This window comes from Hordeum vulgare, chromosome 3H, assembly GCF_904849725.1.
Source record: "Hordeum vulgare subsp. vulgare chromosome 3H, MorexV3_pseudomolecules_assembly, whole genome shotgun sequence".
NCBI lineage: Eukaryota > Viridiplantae > Streptophyta > Magnoliopsida > Poales > Poaceae > Hordeum > Hordeum vulgare.
Window position 1 is genome coordinate 217095196 of NC_058520.1, and position 11416 is coordinate 217106611.

The following is an 11416-nucleotide window of genomic DNA, read 5'->3' on the forward strand; positions in this document are numbered from 1 at the left end:
TCGATGTGATAATCCATCTCCTGTAAAAGGATTAGCGAGCAGTTTCTCAAGCGTACCTGAAGGAATTTCATAAAATATAATTTCAGTAGGTACCTCAGGTTGAGGAGCAGCTCCTCGTGCTTCCGTTCGTGGTGAAGATACCCCGAAAAAATTCCTCAAAGGAATAGTTTCCATAGTGACAAGTGACAATAAATTTCAGCACAGTATATAAATGTTTCCTTACCAAATTCCACTTACCAAAGGCGCTTGCCTCCCCGGCAATGGCGCCAGAAAAGAGTCTTGATGACCCACAAGTATAGGGGATCAATCGTAGTCCTTTCGATAAGTAAGAGTGTCGAACAAAGAAGGCTCTGATAAATGGTTTTCAGCAAGGTAATAACTGCAAGCACTGAAAGTAGCAGTAACAAGTGATGGTGTAGTGAGGTGAAACGTAGCAAGCAAAAAGTAACAAGTAAAAAGTAGTAGCAATGGTGCAGCAAAGTGGCCCAATCCATTTTGTAGCAAGGGACAAGCCTGAACAAAGTCTTATAGGAGGAAAAACGCTCCCGAGGACACACGGGAATTTCTGTCATGCTAGTTTCATCATGTTCATGTGATTCACGTTTGTTACTTTGATAGTTTTATATGTGGGTGGACCGGCGCTTGGGTACTTCCCTTACTTGGACAAGCATCCCACTTATGATTAGCCCCTCTCGCAAGCATCCACAACTATGAAAGAAGAATTAAGACAATGTCTAACCATAGCATTAAACTAGTGGATCCAAATCAGCCCCTTACGAAGCAACACATAGAGTGGGGTTTAAGCTTTTTTCACTCTAGCAACCTATCATCTACTTACTACTCCCCAATGCCTTCCTCTAGGACCAAATATGGTGAAGTGTTATGTAGTCGATGTTCACATAACACCACTATAGGAAAAGACAACATACAACATATCAAATTACCGAACGAATACCAAATTCACATGACTATTATCAGCATGACTTATCCCATGTCCTCAGGAACAAAAGTAACTACTCACAAAGCATAATCATAATAATGATCAGAGGTGTAATGAATAGCATCAAGGATCTGAACATAAACTCTTCCACCAAGTAATCCAACTAGCATCAACTACAAAGAGTAATCAACACTACTAGCAACCTTACAAGTACCAATCGGAGTTGCGAGACGGAGATTGTTTACAAGAGATGAACTAGGGTTTGGAGAGGAGATGGTCCTGATGAAGATGTTGAGGGAGATGACTCCCCTCCGACGAGAGGAGTGTTGGTGATGACGATGGCAACGGTTTCCCCCTCCGGGAGGGAAGTTTCCCCGGCAGGATCGTCCTGCCGGAGCTCTAGATTGGTTCTGCTCAAGTTCCGCCTCGTGGCGGCAGAGAATCCACGAAAAAGCTCCACCCTGATTTTTTCCTGGATGAAACCCTTCATATAGCAAGAGAGGGGGGGCAGTGGGCCACCAGGGCGCTCACAAGCCCTGTAGCCGCCGCCAGGGGGGTGGCGGCTACCAGGCTTGTGGGCCCCTAGCAGCTCCCCTCTGGCACTTCTTTCGCCCAGTATTTTTTATATATTCCCAAAAAATTCCACGTTTATTTTCAGGGCATTTGGAGTTGCACGGAATAGAGGATTCAAACTTGCTCCTTTTCCAGTCCAGAATTCCAGCTGCCGGTATTCTCCCTCTTCAAATAAACCTTGCAAAATAAGAGAGAAAAGGCATAAGTATGGTACCACAAAGTAATATAACAGTCCATAACGCGATAAATATCAACAGGAAAGCATGATGCAAAATGGATGTATCATTAATCTGAAAATATAAGAGAAACTAAAATGAAAACGCGAGTAGCAAAATAGATCTTGCAAATAGATGATGTAAAATAGACCTGGGGGGCATAGTTTTCACTAGTGGCTTCTCTCGAGAAAATAGAAAACGGTGGATAGACAAATTACTGTTGGGAAATTTATAGAAGAGCGAATAATTATGACGATATCCAAGACAATGATCATGTATATAGGAATCACTCCCAAGACAAGTAGACCGACTAGTGTGTGGATCTTCTTCTATTACTCCACACATCGATCGCTATCGAGCATGCATCTAGTGTATTAATGACGGGGGGATAACCCCGGGGTAGGCTCATCAAGCCTACTCCTTCAAATTTTGGCACTGTACGGGATGGATGCTTCCCCGTACGCCGGCTCCTCCTGGCCGGATGAGAGGCCCACGCCGGCTAGGGACCCGACGGCTCGCCATCCGGCTCGATGGCTACCCGCTAGCCAGATGGTGAGCACCTGTCGCATCCACATGACTAATGCGAGAGGTGCACATGACTAAAGGAAAGATTACGTCAACTCAGGTATTATGGTGTGTTGTAATCGTGGCTACAATGGAGACGGTCATAATCCTGACCATCACCGGCAGTGACCCGTCACCTTCGCACAGTGTCGGCATGCCTCCACCCACTCCATTACCTGCCCAGGCGTGGCTGCGTTGGAGCGGTCGTACCGCAGACCACAGCCAGATTTTGCGTCGATGACGGCCACAATGCGGCCTGTACCGTGCATGAATGTAACACCGTGGATTTTGCGCATTTCTTTTTTCTTTTGATTTTGATCTGGTTTTGCTTTTCTGTGGCTTACTAGTTTTGAAACCTAAAGGGATTACCCTTGATTTCTTTTCCCTAGTTGCTTGCCAACCTTCAAACCACCCAAGACCTTGCCATTTCCATCTTGAGCCAATCCCAATATTCTTTTCCCTGAGAATATTCCTTTTTCTATTAAAGGAATAACCTCTGTTTCCCTGGGTTGTGAAGCAACCCCCATTTTTATCTCTCCAAAAATTCCCAAATAATTCTCATAAATCTCTTGGGTCATATCTTCCTCAGATATGACAGAATCTTTCTTTGCCATGTTCAAAAATATTTCTCAAAAATTCCTTTTCTGATTCTTCCCTATCTGTCAAGTTGTGACACAAGTACCCTTTTTATTTGCTTGATTGCTCTCAAAATTTGTGGGCACTTTTTCCTATCCATATCATTGCCTCATGCCAAAATTCAACTCAATTTAGCTAGTGAATAATTCTTGGAAAATTCCCGAAGTTTCTGATCCAGAGGAAGCTTTGTGAAGAAAGTGCTAGCTAGGAGTGTTCAAATGAGTTGAAACTTTGCCATCATCTCAATATGCTCAAATAATGCCTCTCCATCAAATTTGAGCATCACACCTTCAACCATGTGACCATAGCATCAAATATTTGTCTCTGGTCATTATTTTGGATTGTGAAGCAACTATATTTTATGTTGCTCCATAAATTCTGAAATTTTAACAGGACATTCTCCTACCTATGAAATTTTAACAGGACATTCTAAAATTGTGAAGGAAGTGCCACTTTGTCTTATCAAGATGGCATGAAATTTATACATCATCGTCACATGGCTCAATGATTTATCTCCTCCAAGTTTCAGCTCCATCCAAGCAAATGTGTGAGTGCCACTTCATGTTTTGTAATTCTGTCCAGAAAAGCCCTTTGAACTGCAAGTGCTATTTTTATTCCTTCAAATAAGCTGAAAATTTGCAGAGATGATCACCCTTGAATGTGATCACCCTCAGCCAAAAACCAGAGCCTTTCCCCTGCTAGATCTCCCCCACCCCACTCCAAACAGGTTGATGTAGAATCATGTTTGAGCATTTTTCTTCCTCCCCTGAGCCCTCTAGTGGATTCTTCCCTTGCCTCTTATCCCTTTGAGGAGTGTGGAGTTTGTTTGACATGGAGTGAGGAGCAGTGGCACACTAGAGCACGTAGTGCACGTGGTGACCACGCTCAGAGCAAGCCAAAATGGTGCTCTATGCATTGACAGAGACAGGGGCACCTCTCCAGCAAGCTACAACTTGTCCACGAGCGCTGGGGAGCTCTCCACCACTCACGTGCGCCCTCTAGAGCTTTCCCCCTCGCCCTGTAGCTCCTGGCCGCCTTTGCCGATTGCCGGAGGGCCTCCACGGCGACATCCATCTCGAAGCCTCGGCCGTCATTGTGCAGCTCCTCCGTGTGCCTACTTAAGGCATGCCCCGAAACTCTCCTCCAGTTAGTAACCTCCCAGCCTCCTCCCCTTCTCGAAGGAGCAACCACTAGTGTACAATTTCTTCTCTCTGGCCGCCATGGTCACCGGCCTCTTCCTCTCAAATTAGCTCTGAGCCGAGCCACTCTTCCACCCGTGTTATCTCCAGCATCTCCCCTCATCGCCGGCGAATGTCTCCCTCCCCTCAGTTCGATGTTGAAGCGCCTGTGGACACCACCCCAGTTTGCACCCAAGCAGCCATCCGCCATGACCGTGGGCGCCGTGCTCTGGTCCTCCCCGGGCTTCACCACCCATGGGGATGGATGCGGCCCGTCACGCCGGTCACCCTTGTAGGATGAGTGCCACCAGAGGTGTGCTATGTCGGCGGTGGTCTCTGTCGGGGCCGGCCCCTTCCCCGGCCAAGCAGGAGGCAGGAGGAAGAAGGAGTGAGGGAGGAGAGAGAGAGAGAGAGGGTCCTGACAGGTGGGCCCCAACCCCACCTGTCGGTGAAAGGAGGTGCCGCCAGCTGGTTTAAGTGGAAACGCCTCAGGAGCGTTTACGCTTTCCTCAAGGGGAAGCGTATTCTCCGTGAGTGCACGACCAACTCAGCTTCCAGGGACCCGGATTTAAATAATTTTATTGCAGAATAGTCCCTAGAACCAAAACCCTTATATCTTTTTATCTATAGCTCTGATTCCAGTGATTCCAAATCCCACGTCTTCGTCTCATCGAGGCCGACAAGATGGTATCATTTCAACCATGTGATCACACAGTGGAAATGACCATGTTGCCCTTGCCGTAAACAGCCCCTCCTCCGAGAGAGAATTGTTTTCGACAATTCTTTCCGCGAGCTTCTCGCCCTTCTTTCCGGTGGTTCCCTCATCCCAGGCAAGCCAAAACTATCATTTGCTTGATCGCACTACAATACCATAGCTCAGTTAACTATTTTAATAACAAGTATGTCTGTTTATAGTCTAGAACTTGAGTATGCCGTGTCTGAATAGATAACTACCGTGTTGAATACAAGACTATTAGTAACTAGTAGTTTACCCACGAACTTACACTGCACTATTGAGATTACTGTCTATGATTACTTTGTGTTTCATTCGACAGTTTATGGATATGGATTAACAGTAGTGGCTTGAGCTTATTAATTATCGGATTGCTATGACATCGGAGTGTCACCTATAATATTCAGGATAAGATACCTAGTTGGTTGATCTCGAGTCACATGTTCGGGCTCATCAGTGCAACCACATTTGCCGATATGGGACGGCCTTGACTTGATCTGATTGCGTGCTCTTTCACCGGTACCTCCAAAGAGGGAGGGTTATGCACGCTTGCTACCTTGGCCCGGTAGGCGGTGATAACCTTGTGAGCCAGTTCAGTATTGTGTCGGCGTCCCTATTTGGGACAGTTTAGTTTGGCCACAACGGTGGCAGGTGTCATGGGGACACAGGGCCACCCAGGGCAGGTCTCCGGGGGAGAATGATTGCCGGTGGTACGATGAAAGGGTCACGGATCAGACAAGTTTCATTGTTGCAACACTGATCCACCCGAATGGGATCACGAGGTCAGTGCTCCATAGTGTGGGTAAAGTGTGCAACCTCTGCAGAGTGTCAAACCTATTCGAGTAGCCGAGTCCACGGTATTGGATAGGCCGACCAGACCTCAGTAGGTGGTCAACTGTAACCATGATAGTAATGATGGAAGAACTCGTCTGAGTATAATAATAGTTGGGCGTCGTGCCGATGATAAGTCTTGGTATCCGTCTTGAGGATACTCGCTAAAGGTTCTTGATAAGAACACAACAGTTGGTATCACCTGAGTACGGTGAGAGTAACCTGGTACACTTAGTTATCCACCACTCCTTTAGTAATAACAAACCTTTACCTAATCTTGATTGCTATGAAGTTATCTTGCCTTAATGCTAATGTTTGTTGTGAGCTTGCGAGTACATTTGAAGGACTCACCTGGATTGTCATGCTAGTTTGCAGGTCATGCCTTGATTGCTTGCTTGTCGAGGATTCCGAGTTGCAAGCTAGGATGCGCGTTCCAGCCAGAGTCCCTGCAGAGTGGAGTTCATCACATAGGTCATTGTTCCACTGCTAGTGTAGGATTTACCGTAGGCAGGTGTGGTATCGCCAAGGCAATGTAATCCATGTATCCTTTCCATAGTAATAAAGACCTAGTTTGTTCTGTGCCAACGGTTCCGTATTCCAGAAGACTTGTCCTTGGTGGGATGGAATACGGGGTGTTCCGGTTTCCTCTGAGCTGGGGTGCCACAATGAAGGGCACGCACCAATCCCATGAGCCAGCCGACGGGCCCTAGCATCTAATGGGACCATGTAGCTGGCGGCCCCCGGAGATGACAAGACTTCTCAGCCGGGGGGGGGGGCTCACTGGGCAGCCGGAGAGGCTGTCAGCCGGGTCCCCCTTAAGTACCCTATATCCGTACTATAAGCCGAGGGGTTCGCCTATAAAAACCCCTGGCCCTCTTCTATGCTGTGGGTTGGCAATTCTCATGCACGAACACAAATACAGGAGAGGTAGAACACGAGTCGTGGGCTCCTTCTTCCTCGTGTCGCAAATTGCTCAAGGATCACTTTGTAATCACTTTGGTTCATCAACCACTCCGGCAGGACTAGGGGTGTTACCCCCATGAAGGGCCCCGAACCTGGGTACATCGGGTGTCTCACAACGCTAGTTACCAATCCCGTTCCCGGAGCCTGCCGGTGTCCTTTCGGCCCCAACCACTCACAATAAGCCACCCCATGGCATTTGTCCGGAGAAAATGATGATAGTTGGCCTCACCATGGGGCCATTTGCGGAGCCGGTCGGAGTCATGCTTCGGGTGGGACCCCTCGCCCACTCCATCGAACGCCTCACGTCCGAATTTATCAGCATGCTCGTGGAGCTTATACCCGCGGAAGCTTCTGCGATGCTGACGGTCGGCCTGCCTGCTATAGAGGCTCTGCCGCCTGCCCCACAGGCTCTGCCGCCGTCCCCATCACCGAGCACTGCCGCACCGACGTCGCCGCTGATGTTGACCGCCTCGATGTCGCCCTCGACGTTGATGCCCTCTGCGAGGTCTTCAGCAAGAAGCGCCTCGACGATGCGCCTACAACTGACAAGTACCCTAGCGAGGTACTCAACAGCACCAATCCATCGTCATTTGCGGGATCCTCCATTCATCACGACGATGTCCCCTCATCCATCCTCACGGAGGTGATGGTTCCCGACTCTAGCACTAGCTCAGGACGCGTCAAGGCCCTGGCAGACCCTGTCGCGGCTCCTCCGGGTCCATCGGATCCTCTCTGTGCCGCTCTGCGGGGCTGAGCACCCCATAGCACCATCTGCGAACCCGACCGCCACCACGGCCGAGCAAGAGGAAGCCCGCAAACAGCTGTTTGCGGAGGGCACCACCCTCGCAGCAGCCAAGCGCTGAATGGAGGCTTCGAAGCCCGAGTACAACTCCGCCTACGGCTTCACTAGAGCTAGCGACGGGCCAAGCCGGTGAGGCGAGGTTTGTAGCCGCGGCCGCATTATCGACGACATCCAGTGCGGCAAGCGACTTGGACCCCGACTTATGAGTCGAGATCGCCGAATCAACGTGCTTAGTGATCCCAGAGATCAGTGCTCACTGAACACACATAAACTGAATAACAAGAGTCTTACATCCATACATACCGTTGGATACAAGTAATGACCATTGTGGTCAAGCCTTACATAGATAGGGCCTTGAAGGCCAACACACCAAACTTGACCAATAACGGAAATATTGGTTGAAAGCGTGAACCCATGTCATCAGCCTTAACCTACACACATTCTAACTGGGAAGTGTCCTAGCTTGCAGGAACGTCACCATGGTACCCTTCACCATATCCTGTTCTCTCTTACCTGGTCAATAAAATAACAAGTGGCAAGCCAATGAGTACTTTGAATGCACTTGCAAGCAACCCATAATGTGGAACAAGGCAATAATGAAACATGATATATCACAAGTATGCAACCTTTGCGGAAATCAAGTTTTATAAATGCATAAACATGGTCATGTATTTAGATAGTCATGCATCAATAAGTAAATAGTAACCGTAATAACACGTTACATATATCAACATAAATATTCGGAGGACTGAACACCTCATTTTCATCCTCCATGTCAAGTCACCAAACTTGACCAAGTAATCACTTTCTCATGTAACTCCTTTATACACAAGCACACTTTCGTTTATGCAGAAAACACTATACGTAGTTTAAGAAGCACCACCCAACTATCCTTGACCATGGACACGACTATTCGAATAGTTTTACACTCTGCAGAGGTTAAGCACTGTACCCACGAGATTTGGGAAACTTCCGTGTCATCCATTACTCGTGGTATATAACATACCCGAGGTAAGTACCCGATCAATGCCTTTCCTCTGACGACACTAGACAAAGAGTCCACTCGATTGGTACCCATCCCACATGATGTACATCTTACAAAAATCAACCCTAGACCGTATCATCCATGCAGGGTCCAACGGTGTGCCCGGAACACGTAAAAACGACATAGTCGCCCTACCTGGCACGACCCCATCACGGGAGTGACCATATGACTCCCGCCACTAGTAATGCGGTCTCTTTGCTAGCACGACCAGAGTAATCAACACAACCTCATCACATAAAGGGGTATCATGGTCGCACATGTAAGGTTGGGTTGATCGACAAATCTTAAATCTAATCCCACTTCCGAAACCACACACACAAAACCTTTCCGGTACACAACTTCTTTCTCAAGTGGTCATCTAGCTCAACACCATCACCCTCGGGCATAAGTGGCACCCGACAGGGTTTTCGAAAAACCTTTGATACCACCTTTGTTTTACCATCACTATGCATATGCTCATCCTATGCGTAGCACTACTATCTACTTCTCAATTCATCATCAACGTAACCCCTCATAGATGGTAAGGTCATGATGAAATGCAGGTGCTCCAGAGGAGCAACCGGTAATACCATACCGAGGTGTACCGATTAGTCATGGTCATATGCATCGAAATAAAGTATCAACATCGCATGCATAAATATTTTCTCGGACATGGTCAAAGGGCTACTTGCCTTGCTCAAGTAGGTCTCTAGGGTCTTCGAGGTCTTCTAGTCCAACTCTGAGTACTCCATCTATTTCGCCAACTATCGTGGGAAACAACCATAGTAAGCCACACATCAAGTAGGAACAAAAGTGCTTTAAAAATAGGACTTTTATTTTTCTTGGACCTTTCTGGTCATAAGAAAAATACCGGAAGCTTGTTCTTGGAGATTTGGATCATCGGAGATTTTTGCATGGAGGAAAGGAGAATAGGTGATCCTTTAAGAAGTCAATAGAAAACATTGTGCAAAAAATGAGTGGATGCATTCATTTATCAGAGCATGAATTTAGAAACATTTAGGAAGTTGTTTCACTGGATTTGGACTTCATATGAATATTCTACGAGTTTTACAATGTGGGATTATTAGGAATAGGTGTTATTTATTAGAAGCAACAGAAATAAGGCAGAGAAAAATGTGGACTAAGGCTATAAAATTAGATCAAGATTTTATAAGCCTCGCGAAATTGGAATAACTCCATTTGGAGTTGATTTGAATCCTCTAGGATTTTTGCAAGGTGGTGTTTAAAGTATTAAAATTTGTATTTGAATATTAACCCCACAGAAAAAGTCCTTTGGAAAAATGTGCATTACACATATCTGGATAGTAGAGGATTTTAGGAACCTGTGGAAATTTGAATCATCAAAATTGGAATCCAACTGAATTTATTGTGAATTTATGAAGTTCCTAGGAAAAAGAAAAAAAGGCAAAAACGGCTATTTCGGTGGCAATGTGGCGCGCAAGGCGTCACATAGCGGTTGGGCCGGCCCAACCGCATGGTGGCGCAGGCGAGGGCCATGCCGGAGGCGTACTATGCCGATTACGCCTCCTACGCGGGGAAGGCGGACAGGGTGACTCCGCCACCACTTACCGTGCATGGGCCTGGCTGGCCAGTCACCGACAGGCGGGGCCCACCTATCAGGACCATGCCTATCCTCATGCTCGACGGGGTGAGACAGGGGAGGCGGGGCAGAGCAGCACCCGGCGTATTCCCCAGCGGCTCCGGTTGTCCCTGACGTTGTTCCGGCCACCGGTGCATGCAGGGCGAGAAGGCATGCCTGCGTGGTTGGTGTGCTCCCATCGGGGAGTTCCAAGGCGCGTGAGATCTCGGCCGCAGAGGAGCGGACACTGGCAGTCGGGGAGGATGGCGCACCAGCCACTTGGAAGGGGAAAACGACGCGGGGGAGAGGCTAGCTCCATTCTTGGGAGGACCTCACGATCCCCAAAGAAGAGAAGGGGCCTGGGCGCGCTTGAACTCGAGCGAGGCCGAACATGGAAAGGGCGTCCATGGGAGGGGGAGAGCACGAGAGAGAGTTTTGGGAAGGTTTGGGAGGTACACAGAGGGAGGCGGGACCTAGCGAGAGCAAGAGTGTCTCGGGGGAGAGGTCAAGTAGGGGAGGTCAACCAAGGGAAGCTCGTATGCGCCTCAGGTGCTCTAGGGCACGGGGACCTCACGCGTGCCTGGCTCCTTTGGCTGCATCTTGGCGTCAGGGAGGGGCATGACTGGTCAAAGGGAGTAGCGTGGTGCACTGATACGTGATGTTGCTACTTGATACGGGTTGTAGGAAGAAGATAAGGCGGAGAGCGCCGTTATTGCATGCTGTCCACATGGTCACCATGCCAACACTTGGCCAGGCTGCTCTTATGGCCGGCTAACCATGTCTGGCATGTGAGGCCTGCATTCAGGAGGGAGATTAAGGAGTTTGGAAGTATATGAAGATTGTTAGGCTAGGTTTTGACTACGGTTTAGATCGCAGCAGCAAACTTAGGGCTTGTAATGAGGGCCCTTACTGGAGGGCTTGTGAAACAAAACCTTGTCTAGCAGTAATTGGTATGGAGGGACTACACTACTGCAAAGTTTCAAATCAAGAGGAGGTGTTTAGCTAGTACTCGCATTTCAAAGCCATATTTCTGCCAAAAACAAGTTTCAGAAGGGCTGCCCATATTTCCCACATGAGTATGCCATACTTTGGCTTGGAATGATGCATTAGCATGCTATAGGCTCTCTAGAAAGAGGTGGGGGCATTTGGTTAAGAGAAGTATAACAAGAGGGGAAAATAGTGTTACCAAGGTTAACATGAGAGGTGGAGAGGAGAAGTCATCCTCCAATAATTGACCAGAGGCGATGGCAAGGTTACTGGACGTAAAGGGGGACTGGGTAAAGTTGTGGTAAATATTTAAGCGCGAGGAGATTAGTGGAAGGGGCCAAAGCAGTATTTTTGGTAATTGGATATAAGG